This window comes from Crocodylus siamensis, chromosome 11 (genome assembly GCF_052110815.1).
Source record: "Crocodylus siamensis isolate JL-2025a chromosome 11, ASM5211081v1, whole genome shotgun sequence".
In the NCBI taxonomy this organism is placed as follows: domain Eukaryota; kingdom Metazoa; phylum Chordata; order Crocodylia; family Crocodylidae; genus Crocodylus; species Crocodylus siamensis.
This window is the reverse complement of record NC_143405.1, coordinates 43,501,088-43,517,540: the sequence shown is the minus strand read 5'-3', so window position 1 is coordinate 43,517,540 and position 16,453 is coordinate 43,501,088. Positions and strand designations below refer to the sequence as shown.

The following is a 16,453-nucleotide window of genomic DNA, read 5'->3' as shown; positions in this document are numbered from 1 at the left end:
AAAGCATGCACCTTATAACTGCATATAAGTAAACCTCAATAAATACTTTGTCTATCATTAAACTGCTAACAAAAGCAGCATGTGCTCAACAATGGACACCAACTATAATGTTGATTAAACATAGCCGACACTAAGCATTATTATAAAACACATGGCCCACATTTGGCAAACAAGCTGATAGGAACCTACCACAAGGATATGCAAGTGCAGTTCATCTGAATAAGACATGACAGTGCCCATTAAGTACAGTCCTCCTCACTGCTGACTCTTATTTCAAGTCATGTTAGCCATTACACTGTATACCCAGAATCCCCCTGTCAGCCCCTCTCTCAGCCTGGCACAGATGATTAGCATGGTTCTGCCCCCCCATGTTGTAAAGCCACACAAAATTGCCTTCTGCTTCATCTGCATATACATTTTTGGGACATCCCAGGACTTGTGACAATGGAGGCTAATTAGCACATGGACCTTTTGTGGGTAACATCAGGAGTACACATGCATATTGAGCAGTGTTGAGCTGTGTGTGTACTTCCATGGATTGAAATGTTGTTGACTTTGGTGGGGTGCAGTCCAGTGAATTATGTGGTAAATCATAAGCTTTTTGGCTTTGGACTAATATCAGGCCTAATTTGTGTTACATATAAGTAGGTGCCAATTTGCTGTTCAAACATATATTTATGGAGTACCTATGCTAAACTGTACATCAGCTTCAAAAAAAGGCAACATGCATCAATCCTGTATAAACTAAATGCATGGGTACTATATGCAAATTGCTGCAGCCATGTTTCAATTTTTGTTCCTCACTTCCATGTGCTCATGGAGAGCAGGGTCTGCTAGTAAGGAGAAGAGGAAGGGTTTGCCAGGGGAAAAAGCTGGGGGGAAGCAGAGAACAAAGGGCTACCTGATCCTCCCAGATTAAATTTTCCTTTCTATAGCAGTAGGAGAGGGACAAATTCAAGGTAAACCTCCAATAATTAGTTTGTATACTTGGAAAATAATAACTAATTTATATTTTTTCCATATATAGAATCTAATTATTGGGGGGGCTGTCTTATAATCAGGGTTGTCTTCTATTCAAGTAAATACAGTATACAGATTTTTTTTTCTAAACAGGTCCCTATTACAAACAATTTTAAAATTAAAAACCTTAATAAATATAAAACGTCAATCATGTATATGTATACATGTAACCCTGGTCGTGGCCTAATAGTTGCTACCCTTGCCCAATATCAGGGATGGCGTGGTGAGTGGGGCAGGGCTTCCAGCCAGCATTAATTTACTTTCCAGCCAGCCCCTGCTCCCCACAGAGCAGCCCATGGTCCCAAGAAGGTCTAACACTTAACTGATTTAACTATTTACCCTTTTTTTACAAAATAAGAATAATAGGAAAGGTTATTTACAAGTGAACTTAAATGGCATAACCAGAATCACAAGACAAACCAGAATGCATTAGTCAACCCTTGACTCAAGAACCATGGGTAGGGTAACCGGCAGCTTTCAGCCACTGCTGAGACGCCACCACAAGGAAGCAAGGTGCTCACTCCAGCAGCTCCAACAGGCTTTCGAATAAGTGACAGACTGCAACAGATTAAGCTCTTCTGGTCTGCAGCAATCAAATTGTATGAAACCCCAACCCCCCCAAAGAGGGGAGACCCTTTGTGGCAATCAAAAAGGCAAGCAACAAGCAACAGAGTAGGCTCCTGCAGCAATCGGCATGACCCAAGCACAAAGTTCAGGGACTCCATCTGATGACAATCGGCTACAGAATAAGGGACAGGACTGAGTCCCCACTGGAGTAGTCAGTGGCAGAGGGTCAGTAGCGCAGGCAGCTCCCAGGGGTCATTGCTTTAAACCCCTGCTCCAGATGACTGACCGGGCACCCTACATGCCTCGTGGCTCGCCAATCCCGCTCCGAGCGCTGGCCTGCGCCCCGAGCTCCTGGGGACCCTTGTCCTGGTGCTCTGCTGCTCCTCAGGATCCCAGTGGCTTGCCTGCTGCTGTTCCACTTCCCACGGGGAGGTGAGGGGTTTCCTCAGCTCACCGGCTCAGCTCCCTGCTCCTCATAAGGATGCTGCCTACGCTCCCAACTGCTGCCTCTTCTCTGCAGTGGAGTGGGGGGCCGATTGCCACCCCTAGCCTCTGGGATGCCTGGCATGTCCAGCACACTGCGATGGGGCCTTGGGGCACCAGCTGTCTGCCCCAAGCCCTTGCCACAGCTCCCTGTCTGCTGCAGGGCTGGAGGCATGGCTGCCTGCCGCTGCCCTCTTCTCCTAGGGCCTTTGAGGCTCTTCAGAGGGGTCACTCTGCTCCCTTCCATGTGAATGAGGGGACTGAAAACCCCTTCTTTAGATTGGCTTCTTCTTTTCCACAGGGCAGGGCTCCCCTACTCCACCCTTGGGTCACTCAGAGTTCACCAGCAGTGTTTCTAGACCAGATTAAGTATCTCAAACCAATCTGGTGAGACTTAATTGGCAGTCTGTTACATATATATGTGCACATGGCTTCTGATTAAACAATGTTTTTGTTTCTTAGGACTCTTAAAAAATTGTTCTTCTCATTATTATTGGTACCTTAATATTACCATTACCTGGAATGGCAGCAATGCACATTTAAATTGGTAAGCTCAGTTAAAAGATCTATAATTTTGTTAGGTGAGACAGGATAATTTACTCAAAATCATAACCTTCAAGATGATACAAACAATGTTTTTCTCATTTCAGTGATAGGGAAGTTGGGTTTAAATCATTCTTTCTCTTGCATAAGCATAGTGAAACATGGAAGTTGTGTACACTGTTCATTGTTAATATTGTACCTGCTGTACCTCCTCCAAAAAGGTTTTTGGAATCAACGGTGGGAGGAGAAATGCTGTTTGGGGGTCACCAAGGATAGAAGGGAGGCAGTGGCAAGAGATATCTCTTGGAGGCCAAGCAAAAGTGAAAGGGAGGAAATCCTACAGCTTGATGATCCCTTTGAGACCCTAAGGTCATTCAAACTGAAACCATCAAGAAAAGTTTGGTTTACAGCCAACCCCTGACAAGCTGAACCGTGGAGGTCAGTCTGTGATCATCCTCATAAACCAGACCCTCCTAGAATCTCTGACATGCATCTTCCTCCTGTACAACTAATGAAGTAGCAGTGAAAGCAGGATGAAACAAGAAAAGGAAATCAACTGAGTGAAAGCATGAAAATATATAGATGCTGCTGAATAAAAATACATTGCATTTCAAAAAGGCTTCATTGAGAAGTTTGGATGGAAAGAAGTTACCAATAAATTCTCATTTAGACAGTTATGCTATACTTTAAACTTTACAAAAAAACATTTCTTGTAAAGCCAATAATTTAACAAAGGGCTCCCACAAAAATATACTCTTTTACCTTGTGATAAACCCTTGTGTACCAGGCATAGTGCCTACAGTAGATGCTTGGGAACCTATGTGTAGTTTTCTTGTTTAAACAGAAAATCTCTCTTGGATATAATGAGGGAGGTAAAAACTGATGAAAGAAACTTAGATTAATTACACTTTGTTGGAAAGGGATACATCCTGCTCCTGAAAAATATAATGAATCCTTTGATAGCAGAAATCAGAGATTGAGCCTGTATAATTTGAAGGTGGGACAGTGTGTTGGATAGACCAATTATGGTGTCCAGAGCACCCTCCCACAATGTTAAGAAAATTCCTGACATCTCTTGCAATATTGTTCACTCCACTAGCACAAAAATTTTTCAAAGTATTTTTATTAGCTTCAGGAATGCTTTAGCAGTAGCCAGAGATGGGGTGAATGCCATCAAACCAGGAAAACTGCTGGTGGCAGAATTTTTATAGGAGAGTTCCTGTGAGCCATTGGGAACCCTCCCTTCAGCACCTCCCTACAAGTTCACTATTTTGTGGGATATTTCTGAACTAAAGTAATGAAACAATGATTGCATTTAAACAACTCCCGATTTTATAGGGTTTGGTCATTCATTTTTTGGCAATATTTAGACACAGCCCATGACTGGAACAAAAAATAAGAATAGTACATTCATAAATATTAAGGGAGGATTCCTGTAATGTCATGTATTCAAAAAAAAGTTCCATTAGCTTTACTTATGACAACTAAGGTTTTAATCTTACTTGCTAGTGTGGCTTAGCTGGTATTCCTTCACCTTAGGGCCAAAAGGGTTGTGGTTTCAAGTCCATAATTAACAAACCTCAAAAAGCTCAAAGTTCAGATAAATATCCAAGAGTCAGGATCCTCATCTGTACCCCTAATGTCTGTGAGTGGATCTTCACAACATTTCAAACTCTTTCACTTACCAGCTTGGTAAAAAAACAGCTAAAATACAGCAAGAACAATCCTCCATGCATTATCTTCTGTCTTCCAGTTCTGGCCCTGGCTACTGCTTGGGTTGTGCATAGCTGCACACTCCACAATTTTAAGACAGACTAGCTACAGAAATGGGTGATGGCTGAAATATTCTTGTCTCTCAAGATATAAGAACATATCATCTCCTAAGATATCTCCTATCACCCACTCCTGGTCCAAGTCTTATGCTAAGACTTTGAACTCCTGACTAATCTGGCCACAACAGTACACTCCTGTGAAGAATCTGCTGTTGTAGAGAGGGTATTTTTTTGGACACAATCCATTGAGGATCTGTGCAAACACTCCCCATTACATGCATGCTATTCTGAGTTTTTCTGTTTGCAATTTGGAAGCAAGCAAAAAAGTATGATGCACTTTAAAGAAAAAAATGTGCCTTTTACCTAATTATAGTAGGTGAAAGTAAAGGCAAAAGGATGGACAGCAGTCAAGATTCTCCATAAATGGTATTTGCTGTAGAACCAGTGTACTTACCTGTTTTTCATTCCTTTAATTCATCTTTTTACAAAATGCAGTTCTCCTTAATCTATACATGGGTGAGAGCAACTGAACATGTTTGTTCAGTTTAGCATGAGGCATTAAGTTGGCAAAAAGCCACATATCCTGAAAGATTCTGAAATGCAGGTTCAAGGCATGTTGAAAGAGGTAATTGTAATTAGAATACTGAAAAGATTTTTCCTGAACACTTAAAGGCAAGTGTTTTTTTATTATCCTCTCCCTAAACTCACTTTATTCACTCTAAAAAAAGGGAGGGGGCTCTTCAAAAAAGATCAGTAGTCTGAGTGCTTACAGCTTCTCGATATGTTAACCATAGGTGCACCTTGCATGGCCTAGGATTTCCGTAGGAGGTTAATAACGTTAGGAAATTTAACCCTTGACCTCTTTCACAGATTAAAAAGTGAACTATATGTAATTAAGGGACAAATATTTAGCACATACATCTACATATGCACTTTAGACTGTTTTCCAGCACATAAAAGCGTCACGTAAAAAACTGCTTAATTCACATTTGTTTAGTACCTCACATTGGGGGTACTAAATTTAATGCACATTAGGAAAAGTACCTTAATGCACATGTAGACATCCCCAGCAGGATACAAGTTGGGCCTTAAGAACAGTGACAGCCTTCATTTTGATAGTACTATTTTTATGGATTTAACAAATAATAACCTTTCAACAAGTTCTGACTGCTTTATAAACATAACCTAATTAATCCTTGTTACCCATTTGGAAAAGGGCATGGTGGTAAGTATTTAAAGTATCTTGCTATTATTCCAGTAGCATGAGATGGAGCATTATGCCAGACTCATGTTCAATATCACCCTAACTTGATTCACATGTAATGAGATACCCAGCTTTTTGGGGTCAGGACTCAGAAATGGCCAGAGGTGAAGTCTAGTAATGACATCCCTCCTACATGTGCCATTGGCTATGAAAGCTGGCATCCCTCAAACATACTAACACGATGGATGGGTCTTCTAGCCTTTGGCAGTCCATGACAAACTGATCCCTTTGTAGGTGGGTAGGTAAGTATCATGCAGAATCATGTACTAATAATATAATATTTTCATGAAAGTCAAGGAAATTATTCACATACTTAAAGTTAGGCAAGTACATAAGTGCTTACCTAGATTGCAAACTGGATTACTTCCCTGGTCCCGCAAAGCATCAAGAGAAAATTAGAGACTTATTACTGTCCAAAGGTATATAAAATTCAATTGTTATCCGAAACCTTTATGCCAAGTTGCAGCAGAGTGAATTTCCTGGTATGAGTTATTAGCTTTTGGAAATAGTGTAAGTACTGACATGATTTCTGAAACAGCAGTGCTAAGATGTTCAACTTATGTCACAAACCATTATCCAGATGCTCCAATGAGTATTATATTACAACTTATCCCCTAATGATTAGAAGGGTTTTGCTGTCAATACCAAATAAATCACATTTTAGATGTGTACATAAATATTTTGTTTGAAAGAAATCAATATCATAGACATCAGCCACAATCCTCTTTAGCAGAATGGCTTTTTTAATAAATCAGGCAGGTTTGCTGAAAGACGACTATCTTGGTCATTGTATTAAACTGAGGATTTTCCACAACCACCAGTTTCCACTTCTAGTAAGTCACAAGTGCAAATTCAGTTAGGGTTTCTGTATGACAAGTGCTGTGCATCCTTGGTGCCTGTAGCAGGACTAGGCTCAAAGGGCACCTTTGATGCCCCTGGTGGCCCTTTGACTCCTGCCCCACTCTAGCTTCTCAGGGTACCCTCCCTTTTCCTTTTTCCTTCCATGCCTTGATGGAATTAATTTATGATAGAAGGGAGGCTGCTCCAGGGTCCCAGAGTCCCTTAGCCTGCTTTGCCCAGCAGGTCCCTCCCATACTCAGCTGACTCCCTGCCATTCCTGTCTTTCCAGCCTAAGTGGGGACCTCCTTGGCCTTGTCAGTGCCTCAGGGAACCAATCACCTTCAGGGCTATGTGTGGCCCTACAGCCATGCTCATGCCTAGCAGATGTTACTCTGTCTACAGTTTAGGCCACTTTTAGAAACCTCACCCCTCTTGGCTTTAGCCTCCCCTTTACTCTGGCTACAGGTTTCCAGCCCTGGGCCCTGATTCAGGCTCAGCTTTCTCAGCCTTTTTGGTGCTTGGGATCTCCAGACCACGCAGTCCTGTCTTGCACCTTGTCTTAGCACCCCTGGAGTCCTGGACCCAGAGGGAAAGCTGATTTTGGTTCAACTCAGTCCCCTTGGCATCCTGGACTTGGAGAGAAGCTGCTCTTGGTTGAGATCAGCCCTATTGGCATCCCTGACCCAAAGTAACACTGCTCAGCTCAGTTCAGGCCCCCTTGACATCTTTGACCCAGGGCAATGCTGCTTTTGGCTTAGCTCAGCCCTTTAGCATCCTTGACCCAGGACAAGGCTACTCTTGGTTCAGCCCACCCCCTGGCATCCCTGACTCAGGGCCAAGCTACTCTTAGTTCAACCAAGCACCCCTTGGCATCACTGACCCTGGGAGGGCTCTATCTTTGGTGCCTCTGCAACATCTCTGTAGTCTCCAAGTCACCCCTATCAGCCACACCCAGTCCTCCAGTCTAAACTGGAAGAAAACACCACAAGTAGCTGCTTTAAACTCAAAATCTGCCCCTCCAGGTCAACATACTGCTGCCAAGCCACCTTTCTACTCTCTCAGCTTTCTGAAGTATTTGCTACAGCTTGCAGCTATCATTCCCCATCAGACTGAGCTGGCAGGAGCTCCTCCCTCTGCCACATTCAGGGCTGCTCTGCCTGTCTGCTTCAGGGGCCCAGACTTACATGCCCCTGGATCCTCCACTTAAGGTCAGGTGCTCCTCTGACCAGGTCTCACTGAAAGTTAAGACTTAGGGCCTGCAGTTTTGAAAATGTGTGCCCTTTCTGCCTCTAGGGCAGCTTATTGCCAATGCCCTGGCTCCTTAACCAGCGCTCTGCCCTACTCCCCTACTGCAGCCCTGCGATAAACATTGCAGCCTATAGATGCTTGGTTGCCTACTCCACTGCAGCTGGCCCATAGTGTGCTGTCTTCCCCCACCTGTGGAAATCCCTGCTGCACCTTCTCCCTTAAAGTAACAGGAGCCCCTGGCTCCCTGTTACTGCCCAGTGAAGCCAATGGAAGACTTGCAAAGAATTCTTAGTACCTTGAAGAACTGAGTCCTTTGAGAGCTTAGACATTAGAAACTGCTTTAATTTACATTAGTGTTCAAGGAGACCTTGGGCAACATAATCAAAACTGAGTAGTGTAGGGCTGTAAGTCTTATTAACTTTCAGTGAGATGTAGGCTCATAAGCATCATATTTTAATGGTATTAAGGCACCTAAAAGGTGTAGACAATGCCTAACGAGGTTTTCAAGTGTGCCTAGATATTTATGAAAAGACAGAAATGAGATTAAGATATCTGTAAAGCTTCCGAAACTCCTATGCTCCTTTCCACACAGTAGGCACCAAGATGCTTCTAAATATCTGGCTCTAAGCACCTAAATCATGTTAGAAATTGCCACTCTTAACTCATTTACATTGCTTGAGTAAATATTACCTGCTAATTCACCACACTACTGCATTATTTTCTAACATGGTCATTTTTGTCTTCTAACGCTGTCAATTATCATAGTAATGATCAAGAGCAACATTACACTTACTGGTGTTTTTCAAATAAAGATGTTATGATGCTTTACTATATTATTAAACTTTGCTATGGGCCCAACAGAGAAAGAAAGGAATTTATTCTTTTTTTTTTTTTAATAATTGGAAAGTATTACCCCACAGGAAAAAAAATTAAACAGAAATTAAACTACTGTTTTTCTGGTTTTCTATTATTTCATTAAAGATAAAACAAAACAAGCTTACTGCAAACAAATGGAATAATATTAATACAGTAATAACTCCCATAAAACATATTTTCAAGGATTTTTTATATTTTGGTCTTGTATAATTTTGTAATAATATGACAAGTAAAAGAGAGAGGGAAAAAGAGGTAGGTTATATAAAAAAAACTCTTTGTTGAGCCAAAAAGTATTTGGAAAATGGTGTCTGTAAGGAGTTTTGCTTTGAAGATTTGCATTACTTTTGCATATGTCAAGATGCTATTATAGGGTGCTGACTTCATAAGTAAGATTTTTTTTCATTTAATTCAGTCATATTAGATTATGGTACTGATTATGATCATATCCATAAATCAGTATTCTAACAGTTTCCATGGAAACACTATATGCCCATTTTAAAAATTTTTTAGACAAGGCAATGCTGTTTAACAACTTGAATAAGTTTGACGAGGACAACATGTTTTGTTTAAGTTACATTAACTGGAGCCAATATTTCCTAATTGCATTACCAGGAGAAACATTTACAGCAGTGCTTTTACCATGGAAAGCCTTCCACAGTCCAGAGTTCAATTCATTTTAATCACTGAAGGACAGGAAATATCAGCATTGCCGTTTCTTATCAAACTTAATATGTGTTAACTGGTCTTGTATCTATAAAATAATCTCCTTTATTAAATGACAAAATTGGTCTTGTTTTATAACCTTCATATACAAGAACACTTATCCCTCAGCATCTGGATTTCTGAGACGTTCCTCCCAGAGACCATATGCTTCTAAAGTCAGGGTGGTCCAGTGGCTACAGCACTGATTTGGAGCTAGGAAACTTGAATTCTGCTCCTGTCTCTGCCATTTATTTGTTGTGTGACCATGACCTTAAACAAGCTTCTGTGCCTGAGGTCCCTGTTTGTTTAATGGCACATATTGATATTTACCTGTCTTTGCAAAGTGTTTTGAACTTTACAATTGAAAGAGACATAAAAGTTAAGTAGTGAAGTGTCAACATGTTATGAAATAGAGAAGGACCCCAACTAGAAACATTTTTTTCAAATGCAACAACTTTCACGAGTAAGCACTACTCCTGTAAGAAAAAGACAGTAGGGTCAGGCTTTTAATATGCGTAGAATACAGGTAGCCCTTGTTACATAAACAGAAGCAACTCTTCAGAAAATACTGAGAATGCAGACACATACATACATGCACATGCTGTTTATAAAATAATATTTTCATTAAAGGATACAGTTGTAAATTTTTACATGTAGCATCTACAAGAAGTGGTGGTTCCTATAATAAGAATTTTTAAAAATACATAATTTTATAAAAATCATGGTTGAAGGATTTTACCAAATCTGCCAGAAGTTCCCCCCACCAGCATATAAAACATAGGGCCCAAACTAGCATGAGCCATCTATATGCCTGAAACACTAGCGGAAGCTTACAAAAATCAGCAAAGAATAGTTTAATTTTACAACATTAGACACTGGGGTAGTAACCTGAGTGGACTGAGCTGGATTTTGATACACTGAAATATACTGTGCCTAGTAAGGAAGGCTGCATTTGTTTAAAGAAACACAGTCCCTATTCATAAGCCCTTTTCTGCAGAAGTCTTCCACTGTGAATAATGCTTCTATAAAGGGTCCCTAAAAAATAAGTTCCTATTCTGATTGAAACTGGTTGAAACTCAGAATTTCTGTTTCATAGGACATTTTTAAATTTTAATTTTGAATCGAAACAAAAACAAAGAATGCCAAGATCTTCCTAAATAAAAAATTTCAAAATTAAAAAAAAAAAAAAGTTTTTCCAGAGGAATTTTTGTACAGATTGATATGATGTTGTGAAAATGTTTGGTTTCTGAAGGAAAACTGTTTTGACCAAAATTTTTGAAGCAACTCTAATCCTGACCTCCTTGATGCATCCAATTTAATTATTTACCTATTAATATATAAAACAAATTTTCTGTTTAATCATCTTTTACAGGAAAATATTTATTAAATTTAAATGGAAGAACAGCAATAACTTGTTTCATTAAATATTCAGAATAGAAGTATAGGCTCTAATGTTTAAAGCACAGAGACACAGAAATGTAATTTATATAAAATTTTGGTCAGCCATTTGCCACTTCAGAGAACTTGTATCTTGGATCAGCTGCATGCTCTGATTGATACAGCACTGGAGTCTGAAGAAAGAAAGGTGTCTGTTGCAGCATAATAAAATGATTAAAATTTCAGTAATAAGAGAGATGTGAGGTTCCCCTGAAAGCTACCAAATATTCATTAAGTATAGCATGGTGTTAAAAGTCCTCATGCCTCACAATTAAGGCATAAGGAATAAAATCTTTAATCCGAACTCTAATACTGAATTCATGATACAGTACTTACTCCTGAATCCCACCATTCTTTTTCCCTCTGGGATTATATCATAAATTTCTGATATACAGTAGATTTCTCAGAACTCCAGCTTCAGGAATCATGTTATTTCCAGCCCTATGGCTGTAGAGAAAAGCTTGAAGCCCAAGGCTCAAATCACAGAAAAAGCCAAAAAAGCAAACAAACAACACCTCCCCCCAAAATAAATCTCTCCATTTTAAAGCCAAAACAATGTTGTCTAGGTCTTGACTTGTGATTTTCAATGCTATGTCCACTCAAAGCCCATATCCACATTACCAGGAAAGCTTCTCCCCTGCATCTAAAACTTCTCCCCCATATCAAAAAAAGCTTATTTTGTGTACTTAAATTTGTAACGCTCGTCTTACAACAGTACCTAGATATCTCAGTGGTTGGAACCAGGGCTGTGCGAAACAACACCATTTCATTTCAATTTCCGTTTCACCATTTTGAAGGCACAGTGTTCTGTTTTGCTGTTTCGAAGCACCATCCTGTTTTGTTTTGTTGAAACTGGTTCGCTGTTTCAGCGCTGTTTCAATGTGTTTTGATGTTTCACCCACAGGCTATAATGGGGAATCACAAAAAAGCCTACAACTTTATCATTTCTTGCCTGGTATGGATTAAAATTGCAAGGATGGCAGCCCCTTCTGAGGGCACAAAGCCGGCCAAGTTTCAAGGAGGTAGGTGTAGGGGGTTTTGTAATACTGCACCTCAAATGGTTCAAAGGAAAACTAGTATCACTTGCAGGCAGCCACAGCATGCTGTCATCCTGCTCACAGATCCCCTGGGAGGAGCCTAGCACAGCCCTGCAGCCCTCCCAGGGGGCATGGTCCCCTGATCTATGTGCGGGAAGACATCAGGCTGCCACTGCTGGCTGGGCCAGTGCCAGTGCCAGCACTGGGTTCTTCCCAGTGCTCAGCAAGGACTGTGCTGGGCAGACTTGGGTGCTGGCGCTGGCCCCAGCTGGCAGCAGCAGCATGTTGTCATCCATATGCTCTGCAGATGGTGAGTGTGGAGCTTAAAAAAAAAAAAGCAAAAAAAAGCCCTGCACTCACCAGATCTGGCAGCAACAACTGGGGCCTCTGGGTGCTCATGACAAAGCTCCCTCCGTCATGCAGTGTGGGACAGTGGGGGGCAGCAGGGATTGCCCCCTCACCTAGCACCTGTGCGGCAGCTGCACCATCACGCAAGTGCAGTGTGGCTCAGCAGGGTACCATGCGCTGTACTGGAGCCGTGGCAGATCCACCTGTCAGCTGGAGCTCCCAGTTCAATCCCCATCTCTCTGATCATTCCCCCAACTCTTCCCGGGGGGGTGCAGCCCCCAGATCTGCATGTGGGATTTCTGCAGGCTGCTGCTGGCAGCTGGGGAAATAACCCAGAGCTGCCACCATCCCCAGCTGGCAGCAGCAACTTGCTGTCATACTGCATCATCTGGGGACCCACATCCCCTGGGAAGAGCTGGGGGAAGTGATCAGAGAGCTGGGGAATAGAACTCGGAACTGGGGGAATGTTCAGAGACCTGAACATTCCCTCAGCTCCTGATTTAATTCCACAGCTTTCAGTTCAATTCCACAGCCCCTGCTTTGATTCCTCAGCTCTGATTATTCCCCAACTTTTCCTGCAGCAGCAGCCTGCTGAAATCCCACATGCAGACTGGGGACCTGCACCCCTGGCAAGAGCTGGGAAATGAGCAGAGAGATGGGGAATCGAACTAGGAACTGGGGAATTGAACTAGGAGCTAGATGTCAGTATCAGAGCAGTCCTTCCCCAATCTTCCCCATCCCCCTGCTTAGCTTCTACTTAACTGCAAACAAGCCTGGCTTCAAAATTCAAAATGTTTTGAAACTTTCGAAATGTTTCGAGTAACCTTGTTTCATTTCAAAGACGTTTTGAAGGCTTTCATTTCATTTCAATTTCACTGTTTCTAGCTCGAAACACATCAAAACAGCTTTGAAATGAAACACCTGTTGAAATTTTGCACAGCCCTCGTTGGGAACACATATGGACAGATTTTGTTTTTACTTTAGGAAGCTGTATTTCAGTGTTAGAAAGCTGTGCAGAACAACTGATTTTAAGTAAACTGCATACATATGGAATATCACTTCATAGAAGTGATTACACATTACTTGTGTGTAACACACTGGAGTCTGCCTAACTCTTATAACCCCCTTAAGATGCTGAGCTAAAAAAAGATTGCAGAACTGTAAAAACTGGTTTTCAACCCCTCAGCTAATAAAGAAGTACTATTTGAAAGTATGAATGTTTTAAGTTAAGGTTATGTCTGAGGGTAGTATGGATATTTATTTTCCATTTAAATGCCTGCACTGCACATTGAGCTGCACTAAATACTAATAAAAGCTCAAGTGCTAGTACTTGGTACATCACATCACAGAATACAAGTTAAAGAGGGGCAGCACTCTACTTTCTTTCTCCTCTTGATAGGTCTAAACAAAGAAAGTTTGTAGCAGCAGCTAATGAAAACCTATTTGGGATTGTATTGATGCTACAAAATAGAGGCATGGAAATGATTACTACAGTAAGTCATGCAAGTAATGAAGAGCTTTTTCAACCTCTAAAAGCAGTAACTTTCCTTCCCCCAAGCCTTTTCAAGTAGAGGGGAAACCTATAATATGGCTCTTTGAACATACCTATTCTAATTCTGATGGAAATACTGAAGAAGATAGGAGCAGAGCAATGTGTTGTCATTTTGAAAACAAAAGGGATCTTGGATAAAACCTGTGTGATATAAATCCACTCTGCCGTCACATTTGAAAACTGCATACTACAAGACGGAGTACAAGCAAATGAACATATAAAAATGTACTCTTTGTGGCTCAAAAGAGCTAAAGATATTTGGATAGGAGAGGCCCTGCTGCCTTGACAGCTTTTGACATCATGCCGAAAGTTAACTAAGTTAAATAGAAGTGATTAAATTGCAAATGGGGGACACTTAACTAACTAGCTAAGAGTCTTGCATATAATTTCTAGGGCTGTGTGAAGCTTTGGGTGCTGATTCGATTCAGAGGCAATCTGGCTCGATTCGGTGGCCCAGTTTCCAAATCCGAATCAAATCAGGGTAACAATTAAAAGGTTAGAATTGATTTAAAGCTCTTCAGATCTTTGGAAAAGGTTCAGAGAGCTTTGAAACAGGGAGATGTAGCCTGACTCAGAGCTGGTAAGTAGGAGTGGGAGATGGGGGACTGAAGGAGGGGGGAGGGAACCATGGGGGAACCCCTGCTAGGCCCCATCCCCTGCCTATGCCCCCATCCACCCTAACCCCCACCCGCTTCCCCAGCCACCCCATGGCTGCCCCGCCTTCCCCAGCTCTCAGTGCTTTAAAACCCCCCCGACTCACTGGGTGCTGCCAGGCAGAGAGACAATTCCTGCTGCTCCCCACTGCCTGACATTGCATGGGGGGCTCTGCTTGAGCCCCCTGACCCTCTCCCCCCACCGCCTGCCCCAGCTCTGGCCCTTTGAGAGAATAAAAACCGGAGAAAAACCCCTGGACTCATCATGTCCTGCATGGCCTCGGGACTTCAGGAGTGCGGGGGGGGGGCTTGTGCAGAGCTCCCACATGTGGCATGGGGCAGTGAGGTGTGGCACGTGGCATGCAGCAGCAGGGATCAGACCCTGCTGGCAGGAACAGTCAGTTGGGGGGGTTTCTTGCGGGGGGGTTCTTGAAAAGCTGGACCTGGGGCAGGTGAGGCAGCCTTAGAGGGGACTGGGGGAGCAGGAGGGAGATGAGGGGCTCATGCAGAGCCCCCCATGCACTGTAGGGCAGTGGGGAATCACCCCCTGCCTGGCAGCACCCAGTCAGTTGGAGTTTTTTTCCCCCCCCAAAGAACTGGAGCTGGGGTAGGTGGGGCAGCCACTGGGAGAGCTGGGGTTGCAGGGGGGGGGGCCTGGCTGATGCAGAGATTCGGCTGCTGCTGAATCTCCAAATCAGATACATCTGAATCTATTTGGGACAGTGATTCAAATCACCGAATCAAATCACTGTCCCCTGAATTGGCCGAATCCATATCCAAAGCGAATACTAGCCGCTTTGCACAGGCCTAATAATCACCTATATATGTTAGTGTCATTCTCTGCTAATGAGGTAGAATTCAGACATAAATATTAAAGGAAAGAGGATGTGATCTACTGGTCCATCTCAAGCAAAACCAGGGATGTCATCCTCCCGCTCTACTTGGCTTTGGTGAGCTGAAGTACTGTATCCAGTTTTGGGCCTCCCATTTCAGGAGGGATGTGAAAAAGCTTGAGAGATTTCAGAGGAGACCCAAGGCCTGGAAAGCAGACCATACAAGGAGAGGCTGAGGGATTTGGGACCCTTCAGTCTGGAAAAGAAAAGGCTCAGGGGGGACTTGGTAGCAGCATATATAAAGGGGGTACATCAGGACCTGGGAGAACAGCTGTTCACCAGAGCTCCCCAAGGGATAACAAGGTCTAAACTCCAAGAAGGCTGATGTAGACTAGGCATAAGAAAAAAGTTCTTTATAGTGCTCATGTCCAGGGTCTGGAACAGACTCCCCAGAGAGGTGGTGCAAGCACCTACTCTAGACTCTTTCAAAAAACATCTGAATATTTTTCTTCCTGGGATCACTTGATCTCAGCTAACTTCCTGCCTATGGCAGGAGCGGGGAGGGGGTCTGGACTCAATGATCTCATGAGGTCCCTTCCAGCCCTTAATGTCTATGAAAGAATACTGATGTGTCTGTTCAATTTCTGTGGAAAAAGTATGGGGAAAATAACTTACTTTATATAGTATTTCTCTTTATGCTTGCCTACAGGCACTCAGTCTGCTGTCATAAATTTGTTATCCTCTTAGCTAATGCCTCTGCCTGACCCAGAATGTTCATCCTTCAAATTATTAGTATTACATAAAGGGATGACATAAAAGAACCTATACTTAAAAGCAGGCAAAAGACTTATGCTAGAGCAAACACAAACTAAGCACATCCCAGAATTATAACAATTAGGAAACATTTCCTCCTTTATACTGATCATCCTGAATTTTATTTCTAGAAAGAATTATGTTCTTATTTCTCTGTATTTGCAATTGTTCATGTGTCAACCATTTGGTAAAATTCTACTAAGATTATAATAGTGACCCCAAAATATAGCTTCTCCTCTTCATGAGGTTAAGAAAGTGGTAAGATATTGCTAGGCCCTGATTCTGTATGTAAACTGTCATTGCTATTTTGATTTTTTCAGTAGTACCCAAATGCTCCCGTGTGAATCAGAGACTCTGTGACTCTGGATATTGAACAAACACATAGAAAAATATATAAAAGGAAGAATTCCTCCTCTAATAGACAAGATAAACTGTGGCAGAATGGTAAAAACATTAATACAAATT

At 42.2% G+C, this 16,453-nt stretch overlaps 1 protein-coding gene across 4 annotated transcripts in view; it reads right to left on the bottom strand.

Moving 5' to 3' along the window:
* The window catches only part of CACNA2D3 (calcium voltage-gated channel auxiliary subunit alpha2delta 3), an 891,165-nt gene that overhangs the window by 87,825 nt on the left and 786,887 nt on the right, over positions 1-16,453 (bottom strand). The gene's annotated exons all lie outside the window — the stretch shown is intronic.